The 17631-nt window shown below is 49.6% G+C and overlaps 1 protein-coding gene and 1 long non-coding RNA gene across 5 annotated transcripts in view; one reads left to right on the top strand and one right to left on the bottom strand.

The window, feature by feature from the left end:
- Positions 1-9691, bottom strand: part of FOXP1 (forkhead box P1) — a 371464-nt gene extending 361773 nt beyond the window's left edge. The window contains exon 1 of one of the 4 annotated variants that reach the window (XM_064723620.1): positions 9564-9691. The gene's annotated coding sequence lies outside the window, so the exon portion shown is untranslated. Of the gene's footprint in view, positions 1-4554; positions 4725-8791; positions 8951-9563 lie in introns of those variants that run through there. The other 3 variants (XM_064723619.1, XM_064723622.1, XM_064723621.1) reach the window with 3 other exon arrangements.
- LOC135453048 (uncharacterized) lies at positions 9057-17117 on the top strand. Its single transcript, XR_010441758.1, has 3 exons — positions 9057-9121; positions 13919-15224; positions 16903-17117. It is a non-coding gene; the product is annotated as an uncharacterized LOC135453048 (long non-coding RNA).
- The last annotated feature ends 514 nt before the right edge of the window (positions 17118-17631 follow it).

Raw genomic sequence — 17631 nt, 5'->3', positions numbered from 1 at the left:
TACTCATTTAATTCAATGACAGCAGGATAGGGCCCCTGACAACTCTCTGATTAAAATTAATTACTAAAGCTGTTAAGACATTATTACTATTGCAAAACTTACTGTGAAAAATCTCTCATCTAAATCTGCTAATGCAGGTACAGGCCATGATGTTCTGCACAAACATCCAGAGAGATACACACGTGAATATTCTAAGACTTTATTATTTAGCCAAACTGATTTTCTTTTAATTTTCTCTTTTTTTTTTTTTTTTTAACTCAGTCCATCCCATCACTGAGCTCCCATGATTTCAACAGGGATATTTAGAGCCTAGGCCACATAACTGAAGCTACATCTGCCTGTGTAATGGAAATACAACTATTTATGAAATTCACCCCAGGGGGAGGAATAATTTACAGCACACTGATCAACAGTTTGCATGGTACTGTCTGAAGGAGCCCTGTTTGAGAAGGAGAGCTGTTATAAAAGCAGAAAGTATCAATACTAACACAATTGGTGCCACTGGGTTATGCTATTTGCCGGCCAGAATCCATCTCTCGCGCAGAAAATTTCAGTTTGGGTGTAGTTTCAGTATCACTAACTGCAGTATTAGAGGTTGGGGCCATTACACAAGAAACAGCAGCAATTTGATGAGGTTAATCCCAAATTCTGTGATTTGCTGAGGCCAAAACTGGATCGAACCCTGGCAGCGAGCTTGGGAGCGCGGGATGCAGGAGCGCTCACAGCCCCCTGCTCCTCTCATCCAGGGGCTTCGAGCTGATCCTTCAAAAATGAAACAGTGGAAAATTCTGTCATTGCTGTCCTCTGCTCTACCTGCACCTGCATTGTCCCCAAAAGAGACTTCTGACCTGACTGAGCATCAGCCAATGACAAAACCCTGGCCAGGCACATCCTCCCCGGGACCGCCAGCCTTTCCCAGACAAACCCAGCGTCAATGTGCTCCAAACCCAGCTCCACTCCATGATGCCCCACAGCCCCCTGCACTGCACTGCTTTTAAGGGGATTTCAACCACAGGCGGATTTACAAGAGGGATTTTAATGGAATTTTTCTTTCCAGCGCAAGTATAAAACGTGGGAACAGGGCTGGACGAGCTGCCCGAGCGGCTAACACAGATTCTTCATGAGGTTCATGGAAGACAGAGTTCATGACTCACTGTCAGTGAGCTCACTATTACAACATAAAAACTATTATTAAAAATAAAAATGCAAGTACCAAAAGGAGCACTTGAAGAAGGTTTTAACTTCTTAATCCCAAACAGAATACCCTTGAAATGAGGTTCGCAGCAAGCTCACTGGACAAAAATCCATAAAAGACAATGTTGCTATCAAAAATCTATTGGAACAGCACATTTTAGTTGAAAACCTTCCTCCCTATTTCCACTCCCTTGGTATTCCCAGAAGTTCCTTAGGAAGAGGTGTCTCACTCACACTCAGCTCCCAGCTTTCCAGCAGCAGGAAAACATACACTTCACATTCACTGTGCAACACCAGGAAAATGCTTTTTAAAACTGACATGGGTTCCTAAAGAAATATCAGTTAATTACTTAATCCTCCTTAATGGAATGATCAACATCCTTTCAGCAAACAAGGCTGTGATGATTTAACGTTTTACTGCACTGGGAGAATTAACCCCGCTCCTCTCCCGTCTGCTGCGACCGCTGGTTCTTCAGAATCAGTTCCATTTATTCACTTCTGCAGAGCAGCCCCTGCACCCAGGCAAGGAAAAAACCAATAGACAAAAGTCTGCCTCAGTGTTATTCTGCCAAGGCCTGACCTCCAGGCTGACAGAAAGGCAGGTGGCCTGGACACCCAGGAAATGAAGGTACAAGGCAGCACAGAGCAACAAGCCCCAGCGTGAGCCTGGAACAACTTCATCAGCATCCCAGGAGCACCACTTCAAAAGGAGCAGGGGAGGGATGCTGGAATCCCAGCTCAGACAGCTCCTGAATCCCTGAGAACCCCGTTCTGGCAAGAACAAAAGTCCTTTCAGGGCTCCACTGCTCGCTGCAACCAGACCCAGGCTCAGACAGAATTCTGCAGGCAAGTGTTGTGCAAGAAAGGGAATTCAGCATCGATTTTTGTGATCAGATGTTTAGTGGCTGCTCTGAACACTCCAGCAATCCCCCCTCACCATTTTATCTTCCTTTATCACAAGCTTTTTAATAGAGACATGACATTCTGCTTACTGCTGGGCTCTCTCTATTTATCTCTCTCTTAACAACGCTTTGGCATCATCGGCTCCGCTATCTAAATCAGCAACAGTGCATGTCCGGTCACATAAAACCAGAGAGGGCTTCCCGAGATGCCTTGGGAACTCTGACTACTCCGGTTTACTGATGTATTAATATGCCCCATCCACTAATTAATGAACAAACAGCTTAGCCAGGCAGCTGGGGGAGGGACACCAACACGAAGACTGTGGAGAGCCCAAGGAAAGACACTTGACCCTAATTGTTAGCAACAAGATGACAAGACTGATCGGGAAGTACAGCTAAAACTCAGATCCAACATGAAAGGAAATGTCTGGCGAAGAGGGGGAAACTAACGATGCCATTGGAGGCTGCAGCCAACCTGCCACACTGTGCCACCTTCTGTCGGGCTGTCAGCACTCAGTGCCCAGCACCTGGCCCGGGCTCCTCAGCACCACGCTCCCACCACATCCCTCTCTGCATGCCCAAATCCTCATCCTCCTCCTGCGACCCTGCAGCTCTAGGGTGTACGCTCCAGCCAGGAAAAACTGGAGTTTGTTCCAACCCATGACACGGTGGTGAGAAAGCGCGGCTCATGCTGCACCTTCCCAGCAAAACCACCTGCAGAATTCCAGCCAGTGGGTTTTAAAAAGGGCCAAAGGCTGGCTGAAGTTCCAGACAGACACAGTTTTACCTGGGGCAAAACATTCTTCATCTTAAAAACAGCCTGGACTACATACCACAGCAGATATGCCTGTAGATGCACCAGCAAGAGGGTGCTGTGCCCCGTGTGCACTTTGGGAAACACTTCCATATAGAGTTCAAATCCTTGGAAAAAAGGTTGTAAGCTCTTTCTACCTGAAAAATCAATTTAACTGAGAGTCAGAGCAGTGCAGGAGATGCTGCAGCACCGTGCTCTGGGACAAACACCCAGGAGAAAGTTGATTCACAGATGGCACGTCCAGCGCAGACACACCGCACAGCCCCAGTTCTCATTGCCAGTTTTTTAATTTCAGTGCCCATTTTTTAAATTCAGTGCCTCTGAATTAAACTAACTTCGCGAGGAAACAGGTTCTCCTAATAAAAACACACCAGCGAAAAGCACTGTACAGACAGCACTATTAGCAGTAAACAATACACGGGAGAATCATCCCAATAAAACATTCTGGGTATTTATTTGCATTGCTTTCCGAGACCATTGCAACCAAATGGGAAACTGGAAGGGAAAAAAGCCCACAATTATTTTCAGAATAGCACTCCCAGAAACACTGTAGCCTATCAGATCTATGTAAATATTTTACGATATGGGTTCCATTTCAGTAGATCTGTCAAGATATTTACAGGGCTTGACAGTATTTCTGCCTTTAATTAAATTTTCACACACATACTTTAATGTAATTTAAATAGATTATTAGTTGTCAGAATATAGTATAAATTTTGTTTACGATTTAGTTACTTTAAGTACTCACATTGAGGAAACTCATTTAACCCCCTGACTGAGGAGCATTAAGTGTTGAGATGAGACTTCTAAAGAGCTTCTACTGCCCTTTGCACTCTTGCAATAATCTTAAATTACTACAACTTAATTGCAATTTCAAGGCACTAAAATGGAGATGCTTTAAAAACAGCACCAGGAGGGTCAATGAGAAGAGAAAAATTATTTAGTCCTCCTCAGGTGCCTCTTAGGGAGAAACTGATTTTGCCCATGCTCTTCCCTTTTCCCATTTTCCATAGAATCCCGTCTTCATTTGCAGAATGACGTGGAACAAAAAGTCATCAGGATTATTCTGGATACTTGCCACATCCAAACAGCCATTAGACATAAGCCTGCTCACTTGCATGCATGGAAGAGACCCGTGCCAGGAGAACAGAAAGACAAAACCCTAGAGCACATTTGCAGAGAAGGCTGCACACGAACAGAGCCAGCAGCTCCTCTGACTTGGGAGCTCCAGTGCTAGAGTAAGGAAAAAGAGCACGTGTTAAACCACTCCAGAAATCCCAACCAACAAATAAATGATCTCAGCAAAACAGCACAACCGACTCCTCTACAGCACAAAATAAATCTTTTTAAAGTAAAACACTACAGCGATCCCACAATTAACTTTCTCCTCTAAGGACTGCATGGTTTATTCCACGCTGGATTTTTCCCCCCCTCTCTCTACACTGGCATCACCTTGTTACCTGCAGGAGCTGCCGTTCCCAGCACAGCGAGCTGCGGGATCGAACCGCGCAGCGAGCAGGCTGCGAGCAGCGCTTCTGTCAGCGCAAAACCAACCCCTTCCAGCAGCCACGAGATCTTCTCCGGCTCTTCTCGCCACGAGACACTCCACAAGGCTCTGGCCAACAGAAAAACAATCAGACTCACGATTTGAACACCGCTGTGCCTCAGCACGGCCGGCGCTGACGCGCGTCCTCGGTGGCACGACGTTAGGCGCTCCCAGCCTGGCCATACCTTTCGAAGCTCTGGAATAAAGTTTGCTTGCCAGGACCTCTAAGAACGGTCTCAAAGACGCTGCTGATCTCTAGCGCAGAGCGTCTCTGAATTCCACCTAGCAAATGCTTCCTGGCTTCTCCTGCATATCACATCTCTGCCGAAGCGCTCGCCGGGTGTGAAAACACGCTACTCTACGTGGAGGGAGGGGGAGAAAAAGTTTCAGTGGTACCAGTTAGTGGCACAGACCAAAAGCCAAAGGCAGCGACATCAGCAGAAGCCCCAGCTGATGCCAGCACTCTCTGGATCAGGCCCAGGGTGGCCGACTGCACCCTGAGCTCATCCCTGGGGACACAGGGACCACGCCGTGCCCACGGCCACGTTCAGAGCAGGGTGCCGCTGTGTCCCCACGCTGCTGACCACCCCCTGGGCTTCCCCTCCAGCCACCAGCCCCTTCCCACCTGCTTCCCCGGCCGAGGCTCGCAGGGAGAAGCTCTGACAGCAAGGCTCATCTGAGGAACAATTAAAATGCGCTATTTAATTCAGCTTAAATACGGACAGCAAACAAAACCCTCGTGCACCCGAGCCCTGCAGGGCCTGATCCCGCTCCCCCTGCAGTGGGAACCCCGGGAAAGCTCCCTGCCAGGCACCCTGTCCCTGCACACACGATGCTGGATGTGCTGGGAAGGGCAGGAGAGGCCTGAACAAACGCTGCTCCTCCAAAAGACACCCAGCCACCTGCAAAAACCCCACCGAGCCTTCTCCAGCCCTGGCTCAGCTGCATAAAAATATTTCAGCTCAGTGCCTTGAAGTTGCAATTAAATTGTAGTAATTTAAGATTATCACAAGAGCAAAGGGCAGCAGCAGCTCTTCAGCAGACTCCTCTCACCACTTAATGCTCCTCAGTCTTGGGGTTAAATGAGCTTCTTTAGTATAAGTACCTTAAAGCAAGTGAATCGTAAACAAAATTTATACTATTTTCTGACAGCATATAATCTATTTAAATTTATTAAAGCTTCTCGGAGAAAATTTAAGATGACAGAAGTATCATTATGCCCCATAAATAACCGGACAGCCTTGCTGAAATAACTGTATTTTACATACAAATCCTACATATGTGTGCGCATATGTTATTTCATTTGACACACAAATACATGCTCAACGGATATTTCACAAAAGGAATTGTGTTATCCAGTTCAATCTCTCAATATAAATGACCACAAGAGGTACGAATACTAAACACTAGATACATTCCATATATTTGCCTTTTTACCACCAGCCTTTTTCGCAATTTTTTACAGTGCTATGAAACAGGAATAATTCAGGAGCTACAAATGTTTACAGTATATCACATCAAGGATGATAATGTGAATTTTAGCTCTGGAAAAAGGTGATCCACTCCATGAGAAACGCACACTGCGGCGTATGCTGCACGCTAATGTCCGATGCACAATTCCCTGCTCAACTTCCCTGCTCCTTCTCCTACCCGGGCAAAACCCAGCTGTGTTACGGTTACTGGTGGAACTGATTTAAGCAGAAAATGTTTATAGATGTTAGAAAACATTACACATTACGCAAAATGGCTTAATAGCATACATGTGCATGTTTAATGCACATACTTTTTATTGTCTAATTAAAATGTATACCATTAAAAAATCTTTACAGGCTTGAGAGTAAGTTATGCAGGACAGTTATGAAACCTTACCTTACAGAAAGTATAAAGTACTTATTGTGAGATCTGCACTGCTAATTAAAAAAATGCTTATGCAAAAAGATTTAGGATTTCTTAATTCTTTGGCAGATGGGCACTTGGTCTGCCTCCTGATTAATACACGTTAGGGTAACAGTCTCTTGCTTGGATTTTTTTTTAAAAACAGATATTTCCATTGTTTTAGAATACTTTAAAGGAATGAAAGTGACACATTTAAAGTTTGAGTTCAAGTGTTTGAATACAAACATGAAACTGTCACACAACAAAACTAACCTCACTCCCCTGGTTCATTTCCATTAGTACCTAAATCCTAACTGTTTATTGAAGTAAAACCAAGTGGCTATTAATACTCTTTACGGGTATTTCCACTAAAAACTACACAGTAACAGTCTCTGTGATACAGCCATGAAGACACATTACACACACTCTTGTAAAAATCCCGGCGTATCAAACCAAGGTCCATCCTGACTGCTTGGCAACATGTTTGAAGGAGAGATATTACAAGTTTTCCAAACTCTAGGAATGCAGTCATCCAATATACACCGCTTAATCAAAACCAAACTCCTCTATTATACACCAACACAAAACTTACACACAGAGAGAAAAAACCAAATCCACGTTTCTTTACAATTCAGCGATCCAGAAATAAAAGCTGAATTCCACAGAACTTTTAGGTTTTTCTGCATTGCACTAATTTAATGCCTTCTTCTCTGCAGCTCTAGGCAGCGTAAACATAATCAAATCCCAAGTCCCTCTGAAAGTGTAAAAATGCACTTCAAACCATCATCACTTTAAAAAAAACAAACAAACCCCAAAACCCCAGCCCATGCACAAAAAACTAACTTTGCAATCAAAACCGTAAGCAACAGAAAGCCTTGTCTGAAATAGTAGTTATTTTTCTCAGAGTTATCCTTTGGTTTCACAACAAAGATCAGCATTTGTAATGGTCCATTTCTGCATAAGTGAACATATAGCCTTGCTGCCTGATCGAATAGTCCAGAGCTTTCAGTGAGGCAGCTCCTGACAACAGCCCAGCAGCAGCTTTGTTTGATCTCTCCTGCCTTCCTTAATCTGGGTTGTCAAGGTTCACTTGTTGGAGGCTGTTTACTTTACTTTTTCCAGAGAAAAAAAAAAAAAAGTGATTTTTTTTTTCCTGTCTCTCATACAATGACTAATCCAAAGACTAAGGGGGAAGAATGCTGCCAATGCAAGATGTTAAAGCTACAATACCTTTTTGCAATGAGATTTTAGCCGACACCTTTTGAATGGTAACTAGTGGAGAGCTTCCTCCCCCAGTGCCCTGGTCCATTCAGTATGGTTGGGAGATAGTTCAAACAAAATGTGCAGGGGAAAAGCTTCAGAGGAAAGAAGTTGAAACGAGTAGCCCCAAATTTCCCTGTCTTCCCCCAAATCTAGCTGCCGAGATGCACGGTACCTCCTTGTCCACACTCGCTTCTCTGGGAACTTGAGTTATTTCAGGCTCTCTCAAACTTACAGAACACAAGAGCTTCTCAGCAGTAACAAAAACTGTAAAAATAATACTCAACCGAGCAAAATGCATGTTTTCCAAAATATTAAAGTAAGCTGTGGATTACCAGCACAGGCAAAAAAGTTTCTTTGATGACATGCTTGCAACTTTGTCTAATTAAGCAGCTGTCACTAGTGACATCAACATTTGGTCAAATCAGGTAAAATCCAACTTTAGAAAAACTGTATGGAAAGCAAACACAGTTTAGAGAACTGTTTTAATATTCAGAACCATCCAGCACCCCAGAAATCAGCAGGCTATACAGTGTAGACGACAGGCTACGAGCAGTACACATCCATTACTCACTCCGAGAACAGTTACTAAAAATGAAACCTTAAACTTCTGAGCACAGAAGTTGGGCTCCAGCTTCTCTACAGAAGCGGCTCGGAGAGCGCTCGCAGGCGGCGGATGCCTCGGGTAGGGACGGGAGGGCTGCGCGCTGCCGCCGCTGCCGGGCTCAGAGGGAACCGGGGGAAAAAGGACGGGGAAAAAGGGAAAAAAACCAAAAAAAGTAATCTCGCTCGGCTCGGCTCACTCAAAGCAAAAACACGCAATTAAAATCATTACAGCGAAGTGGCAGCAGAAGAGTCGCTGAGAGCGCGGCGCTCCGCAGCCCGCCCGGCGATGCTCTCCGCGCCGGGGCCGCGCGGTCACTGATAGTTACCGGCGGTGCGGAGGGGGCTGCGCTGCGCCCCGCGGAGCCCTGCCCGCGCAGCTGCCCGCGCCCCGCTCCCTCGGCTGCTTTGGGTTTTTGTTGGTTTTGTTTTTTTTTTTTTCCAGGAAAGAAAGGAACCCACAAACCGGCGGGGCGGGGGTGGGGAGGAGGGAGGCGCGGACACGCCGCTCGGCCGCCGGCAGCGCGCACCCCTCCGCTGCCCGGGCACGCGGCCGCGCAGCGCGGGCCGGCAGGTGCGCGGGGCGGCCCTACTTACCGGGCACCGGCGGCGGCTCCGCGGCGCGCAGCGAGCCGCGGCTCCGTCCCGAGGCTCCGCACCGCGGGGCTGCGCGGGAGGGGAACGTGCGCACACACACGCGCGTGAAGGATGCGCGGTCCGCACCCGCGCAGTGAGAAGTTGCGCCGGGCTGAGCTGGGGAGGCGCGGGTGTTTATTCAAACACTTCGTTTCAAAAAAAAAAAAAAAAAAAAGAAAAGAAATGGGGGGGATGGGCGCAACGCGTCCCAGGGACCCGCGGTGGGGGCGGATGCGCTGCGCGGAGCTCCGCGCCTGCGGAAGGGGCTGCGCGGGCGTAAAGCCGCAACAGGTGCTCGGGGAAGGGGGAACGGGCAGCCGGGCACAGCGCGGGGAGGGGGGGGGCGCGGCCCCACCGCAACTTCTTGCCCCGAGTGCAAAAGTTGGGGCGTACGCGCCCCTTGCGCGGCGGCGCGGAGGGACCCGGCGGAAAACACGCGGAAAGCGCGAGCGGGGATGGGAGGGGGGCGGGACGCGCCGCATCCCACCACGGCGGGGAGTGCGCGCAGCGCGGGGCGGGGGGGAAGTTTCCAAAGTGGGCGGGGAGGGGGTGCGGGCGGCCCCGCAGCCCGGGGAGGGGGCTCCGCATCCGCGCACCGCCGCCCCACATCCCCCCACCCCCCCGGTACCGCGGCGGCGGTCGGGGAGGGGCGGCCGGGCACGTGGGGCCGGCGGGGGGAAAAGTGCAACAGCCCCGGAGGAGCGGGGAAAGTGTCGGGGGGCGCCGGACTCACCCGCAGGACTCGGCCCTGCCGCTGCCCAGCACGGCGCGGCCGCGGCGCGGGCGGGCGGCGGCGCGGAGCGGCGCGGGGCTGCCTCCGTCCCGTCCCTCCCTCCCGTCCCTCCGGCACGCCGAGCCCGGGCGGCGCGGCGGCGTGCTCCGCCGCTCGGTAAATAACAATAGAGCCCTCCGCCCGGCGCCGCGCCCGCGGGCCCCGCACGCCGCCCCGCCGCGCCCCCGCCCCGCGCCGCCCCGCGCCCCCTCCCCGCCCCGCGCAGCCCCGCGCGGGCGGGCCGGGGGCGGCCCGCGACACCCCCGCGGAGGGAGATGTTGTTATTTTTTGCTGTTGTCAGTCTCTGACGTCACATCCACCTGCTGGGTAAACAAGGCTCGGCGCAAGGGAAAAATAATAATAAAATAAAATAAAATAATAGAAGCGGGGGGTGAAGCGCGCAGGGGGTGAAGGGCGAGAGCCCCGCAGGCGCGGAGCTCCGCGGAGGACGGCCGGGGGGGGCGGGGGGGGCCGGGCCGGGGGAGGCGGGGCGGCCCCACGGGGAAGGGAAAGTGGCGGTGGAGCGCGGCGCGCAGCGCTGCGCATCCCTGCGCACCCCTCCGCGCCCCGAGGGACAGCTCAGCGCCCGGGCCGGGGCCGCTCCGTCGGCGGGGGCGCAGTGCTGCGCACCCCTACCAACTTTTCTGCAGCCGCGCGGGGGGCAGCGGGGCATCAGGCCAGCGGAGCTGAGGGATGCGGTGGATCCCGGAGTGCCCTCCGCGGGTGCCCGCGGAGCCACCTTACCTGCGCGGAGCGGCGAGGCGGGCGCTGCCCGCGTTCTCCCCGCAGCGCCCGCCGCTGTGGGCGCAAACACCGCTTAGACACAGTGCGCGGGTGCGCAGCGGCGCGCACCGGCCGCTGAGCGGGACTGACCGTCCCGGGGACGGGGCTGGGTGCCCGCCCGGAGCCGCTCCGCGGGGATGGCTCCGCATCTCGGTGGGTGCGCGGAGCGGCCGCGCCGTCGGGGCTCCCGAGGAGAGGGGCGGCAGCGCCCGCGGGGCGAACGCGAGCGGGGGCAGAGCCGGGACCACCCGGCTGCTTCAGCCCCGGGGCTCCGGCACTCGCGCATCGCGAATTTTAACAGCACCGATGGCCTTAGCGCGGATTTGGAACCTCAGCGGCGCGGGGGCCCCCATTGACGGCGGCCGGAGCGGGCGAGGGGAGCGGCCCCGCCGGGCAGCCCCTCGCCCTGCTCTGCCCGGGACCCCGGCCCGCTGCCCGCGGCACCGCGGCGCCCACGGGACGGGGACGGGGCTCGGTGGTCGGGCGCCCCGCGGGGAAGGAGCGCGTCCTGCCCGGCGCTGCGGGCGGGAGTCAGCGGGCGGCCGCGAAGTTACCGAGCGACCGACTCGTTCGGGGAAAAAACTCTTTTTTTGACCCGCCCGGCTTTCTTCCCTGCCTGCTTTTTGGGCGATCGCGCGTGGCTGCCCGCAGGACGGACCCGGGGCCGGGACGATAGTTTCACACACTGTCAGCAGCGGTACCGCGGGGCGAACCGCGCTGAGTTCAGCCTCTCCCCCAGTCCCGGTCCCCGGCCCCGGCCCGGCCCCGGCGGCTCCGGCAGCAGCGCCGGGCCCGCGGCGCCACCTCCCGGCAGAACGGCGGGAGCCGCGCTAGCAGCAATTAAGACCTGGAATTACCCTAATAGCGAGGTACTTATGCGTAATTCATTATATTTTAAATAATTGAGAGCGGAAAATCGCTGCAAATAAATATTTGCGGAGGTGATGCTCGCGCCGCTGCCGGAGCGGTGCGCTCAGACCGGCGGGGAGCGCTCGGGGCCGGGAACGGGCGAGAGGCGGGAGCGGAGCGTTCAGCATCCCGCTTCTGCAGCCCCGGTACCGCAGGAGACACCGCAGGGGTTTGTGTCACCTGGCGGGACCACCAGCTTTAAAAGCGAACATCATCTTGTTATATATTTTAGTTCATCTGTTTTTTTAGTAGGAAGAAAAAGGAGCTAAACCTGTTAAAAGAGCATTTTTTAAACACTCTCCCCTATACCGCTAAAAAACAACACTTGTTTTACATTTCATCCTAGAATAAACGCTTATTGGCTACTTCTTCATCTCCTGTTTTTAACTTCACACATCCAAACCAGTATATCAACTCTGTAAAACATGATTAATTCCACAGACAGTACCAGCGGTGGGACTTCTCCCTCCCCCTCTGCCTATGTAGCTGCTAATTGTGCTTGAATTGTTTACTGCTGTATTGTTTTACAAGTGCCTGGAGAAAGATGCTTGATATTCCCACCACCGGCAGAACCATCCCAAGAGCAAATGCTTCACAGATTTTGGCAGGGATGTACACAGGCTACAACTACAGCTTGTTAGCTAAGAAGAAAAAAAAAATTATGAAGGTGATGACGCCTCTGTAATTATAGGTGTTACTTGTTATAAAGTCAGAATGTTTTCCAAGCTACTGTAATGCCACACCTCCAATGTCCCAGGAGCCAGGCCTGGGAGTCCTTTCTGCCTTAGTCACTGGTTTATGAGGCTTTGCAGAGCACATCACCAGGCTGCACGGCGGGTTCCTGGCCCACTTGGCACTCCTGCGTAGGTGCAAAGCCCATGTGGGTACTCAGCTGTTATTTTACCTTTTACATCAGACATGAAAAGATGAGATACACACCATGTACTGCCCCGAAAAGTTGGCGGACATAAAATGAAATGTACATTGGATTTACAGCCTGGTTTTATGATTATCTGACTTTTGTTTCAAATAAGCACAAGCAGAAGCAGCCCTGTGAGTCTACTCATACTGCAACCTGAGGCAAAACCCCTTCTTGGCAAAATGGTGGTTGCTGCTTTCCACATTTCCTTGTTTTTGGTGTACTCAGGGCAAATCAGATCAGTCTGGCAACAAATAACCTTCAAAAAAGTAGAAAATGCAGCTCTGCCCATCACATGGTACATGTGCAAGGTAAAATAACTGGACCTTTCTTTTGCTCAGAGAACTTCAAGGGCAGGGAAGGTCAACCTACCTATGAAGGGGAGTTTTAAAAGCTGTAAACATCAGCTTAGAGACTAAGCCCCATGCTCTTGGCAACACTTGCACCAGCTTTAGTGGAAGCTGGATCTGTTCTCCAGCTGGGGAAGTCCCACAAAGAGATAATGTGACACAGCTAAGGTCTCAAGTTGGCTTGTCTGGCAAAATGAAAATAATAACTTCTCCCAAATGAGAGCTATAACCACTCAGATATTTTTTAAATGAAATATTGTTGTTGGGGAGGGGGTTTTCCAGCATACCAAATTCTGATCCCTCAGTTGCAAACACATTTGCATCCTTCATCTGCTTTTGCTATTACACTTTCCCAGTTTCCCTGGCCACAGTAAAGGCCATGTCCTGGCCTGTGCTGGGAGGACAAGCTGGAACAGAGCTGAGCTTCCCTGTGCCAGGATGTGCCTGGCAGGACAGGGCTGCCCCACAGCCACCCCGAGGGCTGCTGGGCTGGCTGTGGCAGAGCAGGCAGCCAGCTGGGTGCTGCTTGTAAGGGAGAGAAATGGCTGTGCTGCCCCACAGCATCACAATCCAGGCAGAGCAGGCACAGGGCAGCGGGAGTCAGGCACAGAATAAATGACATTTTGCTCTGTTGTGAGTCCAGAGAAGCTCCACTGCAGTCCGAGTTGGTTTGGATTTGCATGGGCAGTGCAGAGACACGAGTCTTGGATTCACCCCAGACTCCTCTGGGTTCCTGGTGGATGGGAAAGGCTCCCCACGTCCGTACCCACACTAATCCTCTCTGCTCCTGGAGGTGTCCCTCCAGCCGCCACTGTGCCAGAAGCCACCCAGAGATAACTTTTCTATAGCACATTTCCATTTGGCCTGAGCTGCCAGCCAATACATATTTCCTTTTCCTGTGGGGGCAATGAATAGCCATTGTATTTTCGTTGGACTATTAATCTGCCTGAATTTGGTCGAGATTCTTAAATGAATATTCATGGGAATTAATGTAATTTAATTCCTATTGCTTCCGGGATATAATTACATGCCGTACGTGAATTGGCAAACGCCACAACCCATCCAATCTTGCTGAAAGTCCATGGCTGATGAAACACCACGAGCTGGACACTCGTGCAGCACTGGAGATGCACAAAGCACTGCCAAGATGCAGCTTGACTTCAGCAGAAGAAACCAATAAAAGAGGGAAGATGTACACTGTAGGAAGCAAACACCACCTTGAGGGATAGAAAGTATGATTAAAAAGGTATTTTAATACAAGCTCTTCCCCAGGTATTTGTCTACATGTAGGGACTACATTAAACATTTATATTATTTTGAAAAAAGCTTTATTTCTTCCACTTTCTCACCCACAGAAAAACATCTTTCAGGGCTCCTATCCTGACCTCTCCTGAGAGACAGCATCTCCTGGAAGACCTTCAGCACATCCTACAAATAAGAAGTGCCCAAGTGCAATCCTCCTTCTCCCAGCAGCCCGCCTGCCCAAGTTCACGCTGTTCCCTGAATAATAAAGCATAATCAGCTCTGTATTAAAGCAAAACCTGTCCCCAGCATCAGTGCTACCAACCCCTGTCGTAACATAACAAGGACTCTTCCCAAAATATTTGGGCTTGCCCTGTCACAGTGAGAGGCGTTCAAGTTCAGCGCTCTGTCAACAATGCCAGGTGTCTCCTGAACCTCCGGCGCCCGAGCCAAGAGAGGGAGCTCAGAAGCACAGGAATAATCATTATTCACATTACTAAAATGTAACGGAATGTTTAAACAGATAACGTAACACAATCCCTCACAGCAGAAAAAAAAAAAAAATACTGTTTATTATTTATCCCTGTCAGATAGAAAATGAACTCAATCTCCTGGAAAGCAAAAGCAAGGCTCCTTTCTTTTTTTTTTTTTCCCTTCTTTTTGCAACTGACAGCCATGAAAAAAATATTCTATTGTGGCAGCTGCGCCCCTTCAAAGGGGCTGATGTTCGCTGTGGTTCTTGATAAACCAACTGGCAAATTTTGGGGGTGAAAAAGAAGTGACTTGAAGCCAAACACATCTAAGAAAAAAAAGCCTCGTGAAATCAAAAATCCAAGAACAATTTCATGTTGAGTCAATCCGAAGATTTCATTTCAATTTTGATTTTTTGGGGGAATAAGAAAAAAGACACACACCCCCTTGCTTGAAAATAAAATTAAAGGACATTTTGAACACAAAGTAGTTTCAAAATGAAAAATCAAAGTGTTTCATGTCAGAAGTGTCAAAACTAACAGCTTCAGCATTTGTCAGAGCTTTTTTGAGTTTTTATAAATGACAAGTTTGGCATGTGTGCACAGACCGTTTTGGTGCTGCTGAATCTGCATTTTTGCATGCAAAAAAAATTGGTCGGGTGAAATTTTCTGCGGAGAAACCGTTTGCCATTCCCTTTGTGTGGAGACCAGCAGCGCTCTCCCCCATGGCTGCAGTGTGCAGGAGCCTCACTGACACCTCCAGCTCCTCTTTGGCTTATTAATATTTTACCCTTCAGTTTGCAGGACTCCACAGGCCGGGTCTTTTCCAGAGCCAGCTCCCTGGTTAGCAGGAGGAGGTACAAAGGTTAGGAGAGACCGACTGTGCATCTCCAGCTTGATGTGCTGCTGTGTGACAGGCGGCCACAGACCCATCCTAAGGTGACATTAGGTAATTTATTAGCTTGGTTCATTACTGCTAAGCTCCCTTTCATCGGCTCGCTGCCTTCCCATAGTGAGGATTTTCCATAAATGTTTTATTCCAAAAAAGTTGGGAGAGGTTACAGTCAGGTTTACACCTTATGTAGCAGGAGAGCAGAGGTGGAAAGTGAGGTATGTAGCACCTGAATTAAGACATTTAATTTAAAATCCTAAATTACATAAAAATCCTAAGTTACATAAATGCTATTGCTATAAAAATGTACCAGCAAGCATTTACAATATTAGCAACTGAATATATTCCTGCTAGGAAAGCAGCAGCCACCCGGATTTTGCAGGTCTGCTTCCAGCCTAGCTGACTTTGCTGCAGGTTTGGGACAGTGCCTAGTCCCCTGGGAAGGCAGCAAATAAGATCTTCTGCAGATAGCAGACACCTACCTGCCTTTTGCTACCCAATTTCTGTAACACTTTCTACATCTCTCTGATGACAGCAACACTTCTTGCTGTATCTTGACAACTTCTAATTAACCCAATCTCAGCATCTCTGAAGCTTTCAGAGGAAAACCAGCGTGCTTCTCTAGAGCAAGAGACCAAATCCAAAACACCATCTCCTCCTCTGACCTCCAGCACAGCCTTTTCTCCACGGGGGATTCAAACCCCAGGTCATGTGCAGTGTGGCTCTGCTAAAAGCCAGATCAGCTCCTTCCCTGCCTTCCTGGAAGGCAGCATAGGAAGAAGCCAGCAGAGATGGAAACAGATTTCTAACATCTTGTTGGCATTTCTGGGTCTGCTTAAACTCCTGCTGCAGGAGCACATGCAGAAATCTCCATGAGGACATGCCACACTTTCAGCTTCCAGTGGAACAAGCAGTCTCATCTCAGGGAATTGGTCTCCCCACTCCCTGCCCTGCTCTCCCCACAAGTTCAGCATTGCCTGTGAAGGAGATGCAGTAATTGCAGCTGTCCCTGTCAAGGGCTTTCTGTTGATGCTGTCTCCAAAGTGTTCTATGCTGAAGTATTATTTCATCTTAACTTTTTCCACTATTATGACTATTTTTTAATCCAAAAGTCCAACATCAACAAAGATTAAAGCTTTTAGGCTAGTTACATATCTATGAAAACAACAGTCTCCTGTGTCTTGGGAGATAAACACTACCAGATGCTCTAGTAAACACCAGAAAGGGGAGAGAAGGGGGAAAAAAGAGAGTGGCCAGGAGAAGGAAAGGGCTGAAAATAAGTTAGAAATAGCAGAACAGGAAACCAGAAAAGTAAATTCCTGCTGTTTCTGGCTCTGTGGCAGTGAAGAGGTTAAACCCCAGTACACTGCCATCTCTAGACAGAACTAGTTGTTATTGCATTGATAAAACCCCGGGTTGTGTTTTCCTTGTCCATTTTGACCCGTATCTGACGTTAGCATTGCAAATGATGTCTGTTGCCATTCAGCTACTCAGAGTGAGTGGACAGAAACAAGACAGAGAGCTTAGCAAAGACGGTACTAATGGAAGGGGTGGGGAAAAGTCTGATTTACATGTAATTAATTATTATTTATGTAAAAACCATATCGTTGTGGTGGTTCTTGACACCATTTAAAGCCTCTTTTCAAAAGAGGAGTCTCCCCTGTTAGTGCACTAATCTTTTCTGTGCTGCCAATATGAACTGTGGTAACTGATGGCCCATCACCACCACTTGCAGGGTTCTCATCAACTGCCCAAAGGAAAGAAGGACAAGAATCCTGCCTCCTTCTAAACAGGTGACTTTGCATTACCAGGGCCATGGAATGCCAGCGAATCGTTCAGTGGGAAATCATCTGACCCGAGGCCAACACCATGCAGAAAAAGACAGAGTTATGCATTGCTATTGTGAAGAAGTTTCAGATTAAATAAATGTATTTTCTTCTGAACTTGTAAAATGATTAACTTATTTATTTGATTTCAGTATCTAATCACAAAATAATTACCTAACCCAGCCCCAAGGTATCTTGGCAATGTTGTTTGAGACACACTCCAGCACAGACAAAAGCTCCCGCGGGAAGACATCAATCATCTTCCCGTACAAATGAAACTGGTCCACAAAAATGAACGGCACGGCTCCACCCCAGCTCTTTCAAAATTCAGCTGTCTCAGCCAGAGCTCCAGTCCAGCTCCCAGACACATCCCTGCCCACTGGTTTGCGCAGGAGCCAGGTCAAACCTCAAGTGCATGGATTACATATGGCAGCATGACCCAATTTATTCAGGCTCTGCTGGACAAAATCTATACAGTGGGAAGTTTATTGACAGTGCCTCACTGGCTCTCTCTAATTTGTCAAAGAGGCTGCTGGGCAGGAAACTCTGTTAACCTCAATCATGGTTGGGGCAGATTAAAGGGAGCTGGACTCAAATACAGGCAGGTCTCGGGCCACTTTCTAAATCAAGAAGAAATC

Source organism: Zonotrichia leucophrys, chromosome 12, assembly GCF_028769735.1.
Source record: "Zonotrichia leucophrys gambelii isolate GWCS_2022_RI chromosome 12, RI_Zleu_2.0, whole genome shotgun sequence".
In the NCBI taxonomy this organism is placed as follows: domain Eukaryota; kingdom Metazoa; phylum Chordata; class Aves; order Passeriformes; family Passerellidae; genus Zonotrichia; species Zonotrichia leucophrys.
The sequence above is the reverse complement of the archived record's forward strand: the minus strand, read 5'-3'. Positions and strand labels throughout refer to the sequence as shown.